A 15,314-nucleotide genomic window follows, 5' to 3' on the forward strand; every position below is an offset into this window, starting at 1 on the left:
GTGAGTATGTGTGAAATATTTCCTTCCAGGTGGAAAGCACCTGTTGGCCTTTAGTGAGGGCAGTCATTTACTGACTAACCCTTTATTCTGTCTTGGTGAAGGTTTTGACTTATACTCAGGAATAAAGAGATAACTAAGATGGCAGCATCTCTCTTTTGTGTAATCATCACTACTTTAGGTTTGAAACAGTGGGCAGACTGTTTGGATAAACAAAGTGAGTCTTTTCAAAATTCACACAAAAAATTACATTTATTAAAATGAATGCTCTTCCTCCAAATTTCCACAGTCTTCTGTGCATTATTTTGCAAACCAAAGAGATGCATATGTGTGGGGTGTCATTTAATCATTTTTAAAGCATATTAGACAAACTGCAAAATCTCTCCAGGTGATTGTGAGAATGAAATCACCATCACAGTTGCCTGCAGAGATTACCCAGTCAGCCTTTGGATTTGTCACCGTATCCATGCTGTGACACAAACACGCACACTTCCCCTGTGGTGGAAGTGGTGGGTGTGTGTCATATCCATACTAGTCAATTGACAGCAGATGGCTAACAACAATCAGGATAAAGACAGAGTTTGGCCCCTTCCCCTATGTCTCTCTAAAGATTCAGCGTTACCATGGTGATTAGGCTGAGGCACGTGCCTTCCATTGTTGAGCTGCATCCTCCAGGGTCAGCCACACACCCAGTTAGAGGTCAGATGTCACCAAGGCATCTCACTCAGGTCACCATTCACCAGCTTTCAGCCTGTGACCCCAACAAACACTGAAACAAATTGAGAGGTTTAAAGAGTGAGGTTTTTCCAGCAAAAATAATAAAGAAAAAAGTGTTCTTTATATAATTTCAGTTAATTTGTCCAGTTTATTTCATTGCTGAACTCTAAGTACTTAAAGTCTTTTTATCATAGTATGTCGCCCTCTGGTGGTGAAGCAGGGGTTAAACATTGTGAGGATCAAGCTCAAATGAATGATCGTAGACAGAATACTAAATTATATATATATAAATTAACATATAAAACAGTGCAAATGTTAATTAAACATAGGTAGATCTGATCTTTGGCTTTTAGTCACACAAGAAAGTATAGATCCACATCATTTTTTCTGCCCCCAAATTTCCTAACAATGTAAAAAATAATTTTAAAAAATTGTTCAAAACACAACTGTTATGCCTATAACACCCCAATATAAACCGCACAATTTTCTAAGTACCATCCCCATAAATACATGATTATGTGGACATGGAACCTTTGACCCAATGTTAGTTGTTTATGTAAAAAACACTGATTCACTGCACTTTCAAAGCACATTTTTGTTGGTCTTTGCCAGGGGTGCCCTTTTTTTCCATGAGTCCAGATGCATGTTGGAATATTCAGGTCATCGAGTTGCAAAGTGTTGCTCAGGCGTTGACAATAGAAAAATCTTAAGTTTATTAAACGGAACAGGCTGACAGTCCACACTTTGTTAGGCAGTGAATGAACAGAGTGGTTTTGACAGGCCTAACCTCTTAAGCTTTGGGTCCCACTGAGCTCGGCACAGCTAGAGCTAAATGCCATCTGTCCCAACATCATGAGGCCCCCCAACCTGTTCCCCAACAGTTTAGCATAAAATCATGCAATTGCTATCAGGACAAAATATGAGAATTCCAATTAAACTGCATTTTTTTCCAACCAAGTATTCGTTTTTAAATAACTTTTCAGCTTACAAAATTGATGTGAAAAGTAAATACAAATGGTTATATTATGAATATATTATTTAAAAAAGAAAACGTTCAACAGTAAATCCTAGAATCACTAATTGGAACAAAATGTAAATTTTATTTGTGTACATCTACAGTTGGTCTTTCAAGTAACTAGCTTTACTAGTTCTGCTGGGTAGTAAATAAGCAGCCTGAGCTCTAACAAGCAATACATAAAAAGGGTTTGTAAAACCAAACATATTTATGTTTAGACTTTTTACAATTCCATATGAAGATCAGTATTAAAAAAACTATGATTTCTCTAAAAATAGATTTTTTACCATGCACAGTTCTTTGGTGACCTCTGGGTTTGTCCTCGTCAATTCAAGTCTCATTAGTAACTGTGAGCACATACCTTTTGTCCTGTTTAAATATCGACAAACAGCACTACGCAATAAAATAATATCAACACTTGAATTGTAAGCTGTCTGCTCTGTTAGTCGTCATCTAATGGTAACAGCAGTGGGACCAGCTTTGACAACCTGCACCAATGAGTGCGCTTTATCACTTCATTAGGCTCCTGGACGTTCACTGTACAAGCAATTGTCCTCCTTTAACAAAAAGACTGACGCACTGTATCAGTTGGAGGTAAATTCTTAAAGAAGGCCAAACAATAGACACAGCAGCTCAAATTATGAGAGAAAACTGCAGGGAGCGACCTGGTGAGCCATATTGTACTTTTTGTTGACGGTCCAGTTTGAGCTGAAAGACACTGGGACACTCAGAAAGAAAATCAAAGAGAAATACTTTGATGTGCAACACAGCAGCAAATACGAGTGAGAATCCTGCATGGCGTGTAAGAGCTGTGAGAGTATGTGGGCTGAATTTTGGCCATAAGAAGCCATGCTGTGAAGAAGGGGGTAACCCAGAGACCTTTGGGGGTTGCACAGTAGCTACAAACAATTGGGATCTTCATGAATTGATGTGACATTTGTATTTTTCTCCTCCTTTCCGTTAGGAAACCGTTCTGCAGAGATAAAAAAAAAGTACAAAGAAAAAAAAAAGCAGTAAAAAAAAAAAGCAAAGTGGGGGGGTTCACCAAGGTTTGGCATGACAAAGCTCATCACTTTGCAATAGCTGCAGCTGGAGGAGACATTTTGTGTGTATTCATTTAGAGTACACACCGTAAGGGTGTGTTGCAAATAGGACCATTGGGCTTTTAGCAAACCGTTCCATTATAATCTGTTATTTCAATTTAATTGACTGGTTCTTTGATAAATGTTTTCAGTAATGTCTCAGAGTTTTCAGTTTTCATGTTACCTACCGTATGATAGATTTAATGAAAGAGGGATAACATTTGGCAACAAGAGTCAGAGTATTTAGACAAATCTATAGAAAATACTTAAAAACTGTTTTCCAATTATCTTTTCTAATGGCGAGATCGAACCAATCTCTTGTTTTAGGACTGGTCAGTGAATAAAGTTTAACAAGTTACTCAGCTTCTGTACTGCACAGTAAACAGTTATTTTGCCAGTCACTGGTTAGGGGGCGGGCTGCCGTTTAGCCTCTGTACTGCAGGCTCAGATGAAATGGGTCAGTGGCACATCAGGCTCATGACCGTCCTCGCCATGCTTCTACCCCATCTTATTTATTGGATGCATAATTTCCCCACACATCTCTTCAACATCATATCACCCTGTGCCCCACGCACACATGGCTGACTACAATTACATTTTTATATGCTCCAGCGTATCAGCTACCCAAGCAATTTTCTGCAATTTACAAGGGAATTTATGTGCCATGTAAATGAGCGAGGAGTCGATTTAAACCTATTGAAGGAGTGGCCTTTTCCCAGGGTCCATTCTGCTGTAGACCTTTGTTCATTGCTTTCATTTAAATAAGAGCTTGTATCAGCACTGAATGACACCTAACCATCTTGTTCACTTCACACATCACTTTGGACCAGAAGTCAATACGTAACAATGTCTACGTTTTATTCATTTAAGAAAAATGAAGCCTTTTCATCAATGTGGTATGAACTGTTTAATATTTGAGAAAAACAAATCTAAAAAAACAAAACCAAACACTCAAAGATAAAAATGGTGGCATCGTTTTTGACATTAAAATTTCAGGATTTTAGTATTTTGCAAGTTCAAACTGCAAAACAAGAGTTTCGGTCATCATTCAGCTTTGGATAAGGAACTTTCTTTTTTTTACTGTTTATTTAAAAAACAACAAATATTGGCATTGAAGTTTTTTTTAAATATTTTCCCAACCATCCTATTTTTGTGAGACAAAATCCTCTGACAAAGCATGTAGGTTTTATGGTAGCATCTGTTTAACTAACCTCATCACAGCAAGTGCTAAGACTTCAGCCATGAGTATTTTTCAGCCTGGGGTTATACACACACACCCCCCCCCCCCCCCCCCCCCAATGATTCATGACCTCCTATATTCTAACCGCAGAAGGTTTGCTTTGTCTCATTTAATCTTTTTTATAGTGAAAGACAATAGCCTCAAAGTGGAAAAATAATGTACATGCGGAGTAATTTTGCGGGGAAATACCAGGAATTAGTCGGTGACGGGTTTGTCCCATGTGTATAAAAGGTGTTCACGTTTAACTTACAGAAATTTTTTTATCAAGCCATGGTTTTAACTTTAAAATTCTTCTGAAATTGAAAATATTGACTATATTATTGATTTATTTCCCATTTCCAGTCCATTCAATCTTTAATCATCAGGCAAAAAATTACTTTAATTAGAACAATGTTTTATTGAGATTTACAAACTATTTCATTGGTCCACTGTTGCACCATTGCTCTTTGTGCCCAAGCGAAAAGTGTAATCACAAAACAAAGATAGGTAATACTCAGAATAAGTCAACAGCATTTTTGAGGAACTAGTTACAAAGATTCCAAAGAAACTATCCAAATGGGGACTTTCTAACATTTTTTTACCGTTATGTTACAGCTATCCTTAATATTCGGACATTTCCTGACCTTTTCACTTCAATGGGGGTGCCAGCAGTTGTTATACAAAACAAAAGCCGCTGATTTTTGCATATACGTTGACAGAATTACACAAATGCATGTGTTAAGGCGCATGGTTGGGGTCAGGTCCAGAAAAACGCAGCGTTGCAGATGAAATGCTTTGTAATTCTGGCCCTGAGAGAGGGCTTGAGGGACCAGCAAAAGAGCAATGCAGCTCACCGTTCATTTGTGATTGATGGTCTTGGTCTGTGCGAAAGCTGACTGTGCAACATGTATATCTCTCTTATTCACACCCTTAATGGCATACACGTGTCCTATGCTGTGCTCTTCCTTATACATATATATGCCAAACCCATATTTGCCAAGTGCATGTGGAGCACCAAGTGAAGCCATAGGCTGCATGTTCGGCGAAAAAACGTACCATGTTTTATGACTTTTTTGGGTTTGAGCCCAACGCAGTGTGTGTGCTGCACGCCCCTCTGACATCCCTTCCTTTTTCAAGCATCACATCTTGCTTCCATCATAGCAGACTGTTAGGGAAAGAGACAAAAGGGGGGGGGGGGGGACATTGTTTTTATTTAAATATTAAACTTGAGTTCTTTGTTTATTACTAGATCAACAATACTGCATCTTGTAACAGAACATTTCTGCCAATCCTTGATCTTGTCATATCTCCGTTGTGTTGTGCCATGACATGTCTGGTCTGGCCTTTAGCCAGACTGGGATGGACGCCACCACAGCCCAGCAGCCTCGCAGGCAGGCCTAGCTTACTGCTGACACATCGCTAACATCAGCCAGGGAGAGGAGACCTCCGGAAGATGCTGAAACATCAGCAAAGCACCATTTTAGAGACAGGAGGAGGGACAGACTTGGACATCACTTCTGAATTTGAAGAACTGCCACTTTCAAACTATGCTACATTATTTCACAACCATCTCATTTAAAGGTAGCACATTTCTATAAATATTTAACTGCACACACACACGAAAAATGGGGCAGTCCAGTCAAAATGCCAAATCAGTTGTCGCCTTGTGCTTTGTTAGAAAAGGTGTAGCACAAAAGTGTAGAGATGGGTGAAAATGAGATGATTGTGAAGCAAATTTGTATAATTTTAAAATTACTTACATTTACATCATCTACTAATTTTATTTTTTTTTTTCTGCAAACTATTTTATATCTAAGGTTTTTAGGAGGCTAAATAGTCCAAAAATCGTCAACAATAAAAATTTCAAGGAAAACTTTAAAACTCTAAAAATCTTTGAGCTTTCATATAAACCATAATGGCTACAGTCTGAGTAAGCAAATGAGATTGAAAAAACAAAACAAAACAAGGAGGTGTCATCCTAATGTAAAGAAATAACCAGGAGTGCCACTGATTGATGATTCAAACCTTCTCCCAGAAGCCTTGTTTGTGACCTCTGACTTCTCACCCCTCTAGGGGTTAAACTTATTACCCTTTGACTGAGGTGACCTCTGTTGTGAAAGGGGCTAGATTGAAGAATGACCACAGCTTAAGTTCTATTGGTCGCTCTCTATCCAAACTGTGGCCAGAGGCCTTGCTGTCCAAATCCTAGAGGGATGTGACCCAAGCCCTGCCACACGCTCTGTGGATAATACTATTAACAGGTCAATACTACCCCAAAAAAGGGAGGAGAGGACGCTGACTTAGCTAAAAGTAAGACAAGAAGAAAAAGATGAGGGGCAGATTTGGAGACGAGAGGGTTTGGAGGATGAATCTGAAGGTTATTTGTCACATCTGCATGAAAAAATGGCAGCCGAAGTGCAATCCTGACCTTACCAGAATTTCTTTTTTTTTTATGAATCTTGACTAAATAAAAATTTCTCAAACACTGAATAAAAGAAATCAAAACATGGTCTAAACAAAACATTGTGCAAAAGGTGACTGCCTCAAAGCGGAGTAAGGTTTGAACATAAATCTCAAGAATTTTGAGATCTTAAATCAAAACAATAAATAAATAAAGGAGTGGGTAGTTGTCACAGTAAAATGCAGGAACTTAACACATTACTGCATGTAAAACATTAAAAAGCAAACTTGGAAAACAAAAGTTCAGAGAATTGCATAGTTTAAACAGAAAAAAACTAATTTTATCTTCAAAATGACTGTTGGCTTTCAATGCAAACCCCATTTTAAGCATGAGGGCTGTACAGAGTGTCTGCCAACCCACCATGCTACATACTAGACATGTGCTCACCCTCTCCTCCTCACTAGCACACATACACACTAGGATTATTAGCCATTTTTGGTGCCATCGCCCTCATTTCTCCCCAAAGAACCATGCAGATAGAGCGTTTTTGGACAAATTATTTGTTTACCTAATACTGATATCAACTTTTAATAACCGAAAAAATGTAAGATTTGATTAACTTGGTAGTTTTATTATGTATAATATTTTATATGAAATACAAAATCAGATGAAGACTAAAAGTGACAAAACTTTCAGTTTTTATCAAAGCTATTACAAAAATATCCTTTTCCTGTGAAGGTGGGAACCTTTTTGCGTACTTTTACTGGAAATCGTTACTCAATAATCGTGAATATGTTTAAACGGGGTTTACACTGAGCATAAATAATGCGCTTTGTGTCCCTCCACCCTAAGGAAGCCCAAATAAAACAAAAATAATTCTAAAGCTAAATAATCCATCAAGCAGCAAAGCACAGGATCTCTATAAAAAATATGTTTTGTCCGCTGGTTAAAGTTTAATCAATGAAATCAGACAATTAAACGTATGTAACTGCTGGGATCCAGTCAGCTAAAGTTGCAGCTAAAGTAAAGCTTGTAAACAACTGTACAGCCATGCATTCATCCTCATACATTACACATGCGACCTCTTACAAACACACAAACAGAGGCTCAAGCATTAATCTCAAACAGAGTCAATCTCGGATGAAGAGGGAAACGAAAAACAACAACTTAAAATTGAAAATATAGTAATCTACCAAAAATAGAGTACAATTGAAATAGAAAAGCAAAATAGTACCTTCCTGAGGCATCCAAGACTTGAGAGAAGGGTGGGACACCTGCAGAATCTTGCGTGGTCTATCCAGAGCAGCGGCTGCTCTTTCACTGAATAGAGTGTATGAACCACAGAGAGCATGTGTGTGTGTGTGTGTGTGTGTGTGTGCGCTCTTGGCTGAGGGAGGGGATCCTCACCATCCTACCCCTCCTCCTCAGGACTGTGCCTCCTTAACAGGATGGAGGGGTAGGTGGGGCCTCTGCAATAAAGCAAACACTCACACATGTACTCGTTTTTCTACAGTTATGTCCTCACTTCTCTTGCTCTTTCCCGCCTCCACTCTTCCATCTCTCCTTCTGCTCCTAAGACATGCTCTTTCCCCCCCCCCCCCCCCCCCCCCTCCATGCAGACATGCTGTCGTTCCTCCTGCCTCGTGCTTCCCCTGCATCTCAGGCACCACCTTTCATCTCCCACCCCTCTTTACGATTTGTCTGTATCCCCTCCTCACTTACTGCATGGTGATATTAACACACTCTCATTAATCTTGAGAGGACGGAGACATATGTTGTCTTTTTGGCCGGTGGTCCACAACCTGCTACAACTCCTGGTGGGCGTTGTATGCACTGGGTCCTGTCGCTCTTTAGTCTCATAACGCGGCAGAGCTGAGATTAAGCGGGATGGTCAGAGAGCAGGGTGTGCTGGGAGGAAAGAAAAGAGGACGGCAGCAGGGAGAGGAGCAGTGCCACGATCAACAGCAGCAAGCCACACTTTAACCTTTTATAGTTTTACAGCTCCCCGTCCTCTGGGTCGCCGAGCCACCAACAATAGCTTCCTTCAATCATCCAGCCACCAAAGACGATCTCAATCAAGGAGTTACCATCCTTACATAAATCTCTTTTTTTTTCCTCCAAGTGGCCACACATTACACTGAAAGTATTGATTTTCCTCCCCACCCACCCACCGCAGCACTTATTGCAAGGAAACCCTGCACACTGGTCACAAACAGGAAGTTGAAAAACAATACATGGCAGTTTTTCGATTGCATACGATAGGAACAGGTTTTGGTCACACTATTAAAGAGGAGCGTTTTTTAAACAAAACAAAGGTTATTATGCAGTTAGAATATTATGGTTATACGCTGATGTTTGCAAACCTGAAAGCAATTTACAAATGGAGAACATAAAGAGAACATCAAAAAGCTTTGCGTTTTAAAAAAAAAATCAAAATAACAAAAAGAAGGGGGCTTAAAATGTAAACAAAATGCTTTTCTGCCTAAACTGACCATCAGATGAGCAACTGCTGCCGTTTTCATGACAGCACAGCTGAGGATACTTTGAACTCTGACCTTATACTTCTGCTTGGCCTCTGAAGCGTTGACCAAACCAGGGGTCAATCAAAAAAGGGGGTCAGCAGGGATCAAATGGTAATGACCTCACCCTGATTATGTAACCCCAACAAAGTCAACCTCTTCTTCCAATAGTATCCATCTGCATCATATACCCTCATTAGAGCAGGGAGCCGCAAGTTCTGTCAGATAAGAGGTGAAAGCAGTAAATGAAAATGAATAGAAAAATAAATGTCTGGGTAAGAAGTTTTATATTTCATTTAGCAATTATTGTAAAGATTAGGGTTACATTTACAGTGAAATCCCTTCAACTAGCCCCTAAAAAGAGCTTTGGGATTAGCCCTCAACCACGTTTTCAAGAGGAACCTCATTTTAAAATGCTTAAAGCCCCCCTACGATGAAAATTGTGTTTTTGGTGTTATGGGCGCCGAATGTAAAAAATGTATATTTATGTTTGGGATTTAGATATGTGTTTCGATTTAATATTTACATTGATTTTTTACATATAGCTTTATATTCTCCATTTACATTTTACACTTACATTTACATTAATATTTATCATTTATTTTTAGATTTAAATGTAACCTCTAAAAGTACATATCCTCAAGTCACAGATGTGATATAAATGCAGCACATATGGAAAGAAATGTCTAAATGTGGTGAAATTGAGACAAAATTTTCATGAGGTTAATTTTTTACATTCGGCAACCCCATAGTCGTGGCATTTTTCTGATGATGAAGCACACGTATAAAGACAGTTAAGATTCAAATAGCTTCTGAGAGTTTCTTCATTCAAATCACTGGGACTCAATAGCAGCTGAGAAAATGCCGTTAGAACTAGCTTGCAGCAATAATATGAACCTTCCATGGCAGCCACAAGCCCCCTGCTCAGCTCCATTCTGATGCATCTACAGGCAAATAGATGCCAAATATATTTGTTTTTCACATGCAGGCTGGAACCTGGTCCAAACTGTACGGCTGGATAGCTCCAATACTGCTCTCCGGTAATGTTAGGTTGGGGTTGTGAGGGGCCCTAAGCTAGCGGGAGAGAGTGTAAACAGATGGATGATGGGAAATAGGGGGCGGCCTTACTCCATGCCAAAAGCCCCACCCACAATTCAGAAGCAAATTTCTAACAAACTACTGCCACTTTGCAGAAACTATATCCTAGAAAACAACACAGTTCTTTTGGTTTTGATTAAAAACAGCATACTCATGATTAAAAGACCATTGGGAAGAATTTTAAAATAGGTCAAAGATGATTGGAGTGGGACTTTAAAGAACTAATCTTGGAGAAAAAAAGTCCAATAAAAAACTAGCATAAAACAAACAAACGTGTAGTCACAACCTCCTTTGGCAACAATGCTCCTATGAGGTGTTTGGCAGGTTAAGTTTGCTGAAAGTGATGAGTCAGTATAATGAAGAATGCCCTAAATGACAGTACAACAGTGGAATGGTCAAGTCTGTCGTGAAAAACAAAAGGCAGCTGCCAAACGATACAAATTTTGTCCATAAAGGAGGCAATTAAAAACATTTCTCAAGAGACGGCAGGGTTGATCTTTTGGGAAGAATGCCATTGTCTACGGGAAGAAAATCTGGGATGGAAGAGATGGGCGGGGAGGGAATAGACAGATGAAGGGGTAGAGGGACCGATCAGAGGGGTGCCAGACACAAAGAGGCCAGGCCATGGCCGGTGGCACGCGATGGGCAGATTAACCAGCGTTTCCTCCCCTAACCGAAGCATTAGGACACCTGACCGCATCCCGCCAATGGCAGCAGGCCAAGGATTTGTGTTGTGGCGGGGGACAAGCTGGGGCTTGCCTTTCAACACTCAGGCTCTTCAACAACATGAAAAAAAAGGGTGGGGTGATGTTCGTTGGTAAGGGGGGGGATAAGGGGGTGCTGGCTTGGAGTTGGGAGGGGGGCGGAAAGCCTTACCCCTCACCATCTGCTGCCCAGGCCAATTGAGGACAGGGGTAGGGCAAGAGAGTGGGGTGGAGTATGTGAGCGTGCGCTCGGTAAACACGTGTATCTACATGCACGCACCTGTTAGTGTGTCAGTGAGTGGGTGGGTGCAATGGCAGATGGACAGCCCAAACTCCTGGCACTACAGCTTCCATGTTACCCCACCCAAATTAAGGAAAATCCTCCTTCCGCCGCATTCCTACCCACTGCTTCCCTACGAATCTGTGCCAGCATTTTCTTTACATTTTGCTTTCGTTGATTAAGATGTTCTCAATTAGGAGACAGACCAACGATGTGTTTTTTAATGACTGTAATTAACGCCCAATGGGTGAAGCCCTTTTAACCCCAACACTATAATCAAAAAATTATGTCAAAGATTTTTGTAATCCTTTTTACTGCCCATCTTTTGGAATTGAGGTTTAAATAGAGTCAAAAGACCAGCGCTCCACCATATTTACAACAACGCCCCCCCTCCCTAACGCCACTTCTATTCACACATTTTTATTCATCCCATTAGTAAGCTGTTTATGTTCATTTAAAAGAAAAGGGGGTCAGAGCAGCAGACAGTTCAGTCTTGCTTAACAGTAATCTGAAAATGCCTGTAATCCTCCATACAGAGCCCTTCTGGAGAGCGTGGTTGCAGTGTTGAAAGGTGTAACCTCATCTCAGTCTAGCAGCCATGTGTCTGACCAAGCCTGACACGCAACCACAGTCTTACAGCAGCCAGGACACACACAGAGAGGTGAGGCACAGTAAAGCTTCCTCTGCAAGTCAATGGAATGATTATGCCTTTTTTTGGGCCTCCCCCCCCCTTTAAACAATGCAAAGTAGGTGCAGGTCACCCAGCTTAATCAGCTCAGCTCACAAGAGAAGGAATGGCATTATTACACTCTTATGGTATAATTTTTGGGGAATTCCAGATACACTTAGCAATACCCCAAAGTTAACATTTTATTTTCTGGCACTTGTTTTCAGTGAGAACATGAGCATTCTTCTCCCAGGGGATGTTTGTGACGATGAAATGGCACTGGCACTCCTGAAATTAACCACAAGTTAATGCATTTCCTGAACCCAAATAGGGGGGTGCGTTGGTTTAAGTTGCAATCTGCAGCACTGCACTTTGGACCTGCCTTGGGGTCCGTTTGGAGAGCGCAGAGTTGACAATCAACAGTGTCCTTCCTCTTGCACACTGTGCGTCCCAGCTGCGCGTCCAAAATGTAGTTTATCCCCACGACTATCTGTGGAGGACAGACTTCATCATGACAACTGTTTATGACCAAAAAACAAAACAAAAAAAGTTACGTTATACCTGCATTCGAGCTTAAGTAATGTTGAGAATTTTATAGGCATAATGCTCCTCGGTGTTGGCTTTGTTGAACTAGCCGATGGCAAAGCGCGCCGTCGTGGACACGTTCGCGCTGCTCACCGGTACTTTCTGCGGCTCACCGATTTTTACAAGTTTGACGGATTTAGAGCAGCAGGTGACAAAGGCGAACACGAAAAACAACACAAACATTGTAAAACAAAAACAAAGAAAAAAAATCTCGCTTCTAAGTTTCATTGAGCAGCTTTGCCTTGCAGAGGTCCGCTTAAGGAAGAATAGGTTACCTACAAACACACCTGCATCCTATCCATCCGCTGATTGGAGCGGATGAGAGTACACCGACCAGAAACGTCTCTGTTGCGAAGCAACGGGGTGACCAGGCTGCCGTGAAGCTGGAGCAGCTGATGAAAATCTCTTTGTGCGTTGATTCACGAGTTATTAAATTTACACAGTGTAGTTCTTAGAGACAGTTAGGGTCACCTTAAAAAATATTATTAATTAATCACCATTTGCTGTTGGGCTAAAATAGTGATCAGATATTTAAAATGGTATTAAAATGTTAAAAACCTTACAAAAGATAAATATTTCTTTAAAGCATACAACAAAACAGCACGAAATTCACAAAAACACAAATCTGGCTGAAAGCCAACAATTTGTGCCAATAACAGATCTTTCCATTATGTGTAATTGCATTTTTTTTACTTACATTAGTTTCTCCAATCTATGTTTATGCAGCAAGGCATACCAATTTGACGTCCTTTATAATAAACATCAGAAACTTCAAAAGTTTGGGCAAGTTATCAATAGAAATAAATGGAAAGAGATTACAAATGTACATTCTCTCTCATCAAATTTGGACACAGGGGTCATTTTTCATCCAAACATGAAGCTGATGTTTGGTTTGCGTGCTTGTTGCAGACAAAGGTCAGTGTTGACGATGAGGGGCATCTTGGCAGGGGGCAGGAATGAGCAAAACAACAAAAAGATGAAGGAACATCAGGATTACAGAAGAGAGAGAAAGATGCTAATAACACAGTATTTTGCATTTCTTTCTTTATTAGTACTCATTTAGGCACTGTTATAAAAGAAATGCATTTTCTTGTGTAGTCAAATGTTTAAGTGTATGAAAACATTTTCTTGGATGTACGCAACATGACGGAATACACTTTATTTTCTAAAATACTTTTTTTTTTACTGAAATGGCTTTCATAAAGGTATCGTAATAAACCTTTAGTAGAGAAATTTTTAAGTAAAAATCTAAACTAAATAAAAAATCTTTTCAAACTTACAGAACTGAGTTTTTGAAAAGTTCTAAAAGTTCAAGTCATAGGATGTTCTGCTTGTTTTAAATAAAAAGACTAAAAACTTGCCTAATTTTCTGTGGTGGGGTTGTTTCGGGCTAGACAATTATGGAAGTGCACGAGCAGCAATGGATGCAAGATGTGGTTTTATGAAATAGTTTCTTCTAAAACCACTTTATCAAGAAATTGGAAATGCAAATAAAAATTTATGTTTTTAATTTTTGTGCCAGGAAATAAAGTACTGGTTTTTGACTCCACATACTACAAAGAATATATGTGGCAAATGTAGCACTGTTGAATTTTAAACAACAAGAAGCATCTCACAGTTATGACTGAAATGAATCTGAATTGGAAAAAAATGTAGTAAAGAATTCTTGGTTAATGGATTTGAATACGTTTTTATTTGTATTAAATGAAAAGTGATATTTTTTATCATAGCCTTAAACTTTTAAAACCATTATTTAAACAAACTAAATACTTAGGCTAGATATTGTGCACTCCTTTAAAAAAAACATACATTCTAAATGTAGGTCTAGTACTTACTTTATATGCAGTACACATTGTAAGGGGTAAAAATGTTTTACACGTATTTTTAAACTATAAGAGAAAAAAAAGCTAGTCTTTAATGCCTTTTCCAGTGAAGGGAATTAGTAAAAGGCAACATATATTTTTCTTTTTTGTAAATTCAAAAGTACTACAGTACATTATTTTTTTTACGATTATATACGTTTAAAAATTAGATTATCTTTAAAGTAGCCAATGTCTAGGACTGTTTTATTCACATTAGCTGTATAGTCACATTAAAATGTTATTTTCCCCAAGAAGTGCTTAATTTTAAATGGAAATGTTTAAACTAAACATGCTGCTTTTTTCTTTGATACTTTTTCACTGCATGCCGTCATGAAGCTGCTGCAATGAGTGTTTGCTACATTATCGCCCTCTAACGACCCGGAGGTAGAACTGCATCACATCCCTCCGGTGTTTTTAAACGAGCTTCCATCGAATCGATACTTAGTTACAGATGTACAGAGATGGCATCTCCATTTATTCAGCAACATTTGCTTTAAATAGAATTCGTTTATTTAAAGTAAACATGTGTAGGGGATGTGTTTGGATTATTGTTTTTTAGTTTATTTTTGTAATACTGATTTGTCAATTGAAAAACTATTTATTAGACAGACTGAAACTAAAAATACTATGTAGATATGTGACACACACATGCGCGCGCACACACACACACTGAAGGAGGAGGGTTTAGGGAAGAGAAGGAGGGCGGTAAGAATGGGTGTCCTGTCTAGGCTACCCCACTTTGGTGGGACACAGCCTGGGTATATAGATAGATAGATGTAGATATGTATAAAAAATTTAAATAGATTTTATCGCGTCAAATGACCAGGGTTTAGGTCCCTGATGAAAACATTCTTGTTTAGTACATTTGAAGGTTTTTTCCACGATTCAAAAAACAAAGTTAGTCAAATGTATTATTTTCTTTTACTAAAAAAAGTGATGTAAAGAAAATCTAAAAGAAAAAAAAAACACTGACATAAGACTGATTAGACTAGAACAGAGCACTGTAGTGATACATTAAGTATCGTTTAGATGACATTAAAAAAGTATCCATACAAATTAAATTAACTTTTTAGTAAATGGTAAATTCGGTTTAGACTCATCATAGTCATAAGAAGGCACTTGTGCTTAAGTTTACAGCATAACCGAAAAGAAAAAAAAAACAAGAATA

The 15,314-nt window shown here is 39.0% G+C and overlaps 1 protein-coding gene and 1 long non-coding RNA gene across 3 annotated transcripts in view; both read right to left on the minus strand.

Annotated features, from left to right (window-relative positions):
* Positions 1-7,988, minus strand: part of efemp1 (EGF-like fibulin extracellular matrix protein 1) — a 29,487-nt gene extending 21,499 nt beyond the window's left edge. Inside the window, exons 1-3 of one of the 2 annotated variants that reach the window (XM_078932011.1) lie at positions 7,666-7,988; positions 5,087-5,486; positions 620-766 (exon numbers count right to left, since the gene is read on the minus strand). The gene's annotated coding sequence lies outside the window, so the exon portion shown is untranslated. The remainder of the gene's footprint in view (positions 1-619; positions 767-5,086; positions 5,487-7,665) is intronic. The other variant, XM_078932010.1, reaches the window with a different exon arrangement.
* Positions 7,989-11,889: 3,901 nt separating this feature from the next.
* LOC144984162 (uncharacterized) lies at positions 11,890-12,561 on the minus strand. The gene is made up of 3 exons (XR_013647838.1): positions 12,261-12,561; positions 12,082-12,189; positions 11,890-11,987 (listed from the first exon to the last, which is right to left on the minus strand). It is a non-coding gene; the product is annotated as an uncharacterized LOC144984162 (long non-coding RNA).
* Positions 12,562-15,314: the final 2,753 nt, after the last annotated feature.

Source organism: Oryzias latipes, chromosome 15 (assembly GCF_053564925.1).
Source record: "Oryzias latipes strain Hd-rR chromosome 15, Olatipes_Hd-rR_3.1".
Classification (NCBI taxonomy): Eukaryota; Metazoa; Chordata; class Actinopteri; order Beloniformes; family Adrianichthyidae; genus Oryzias; species Oryzias latipes.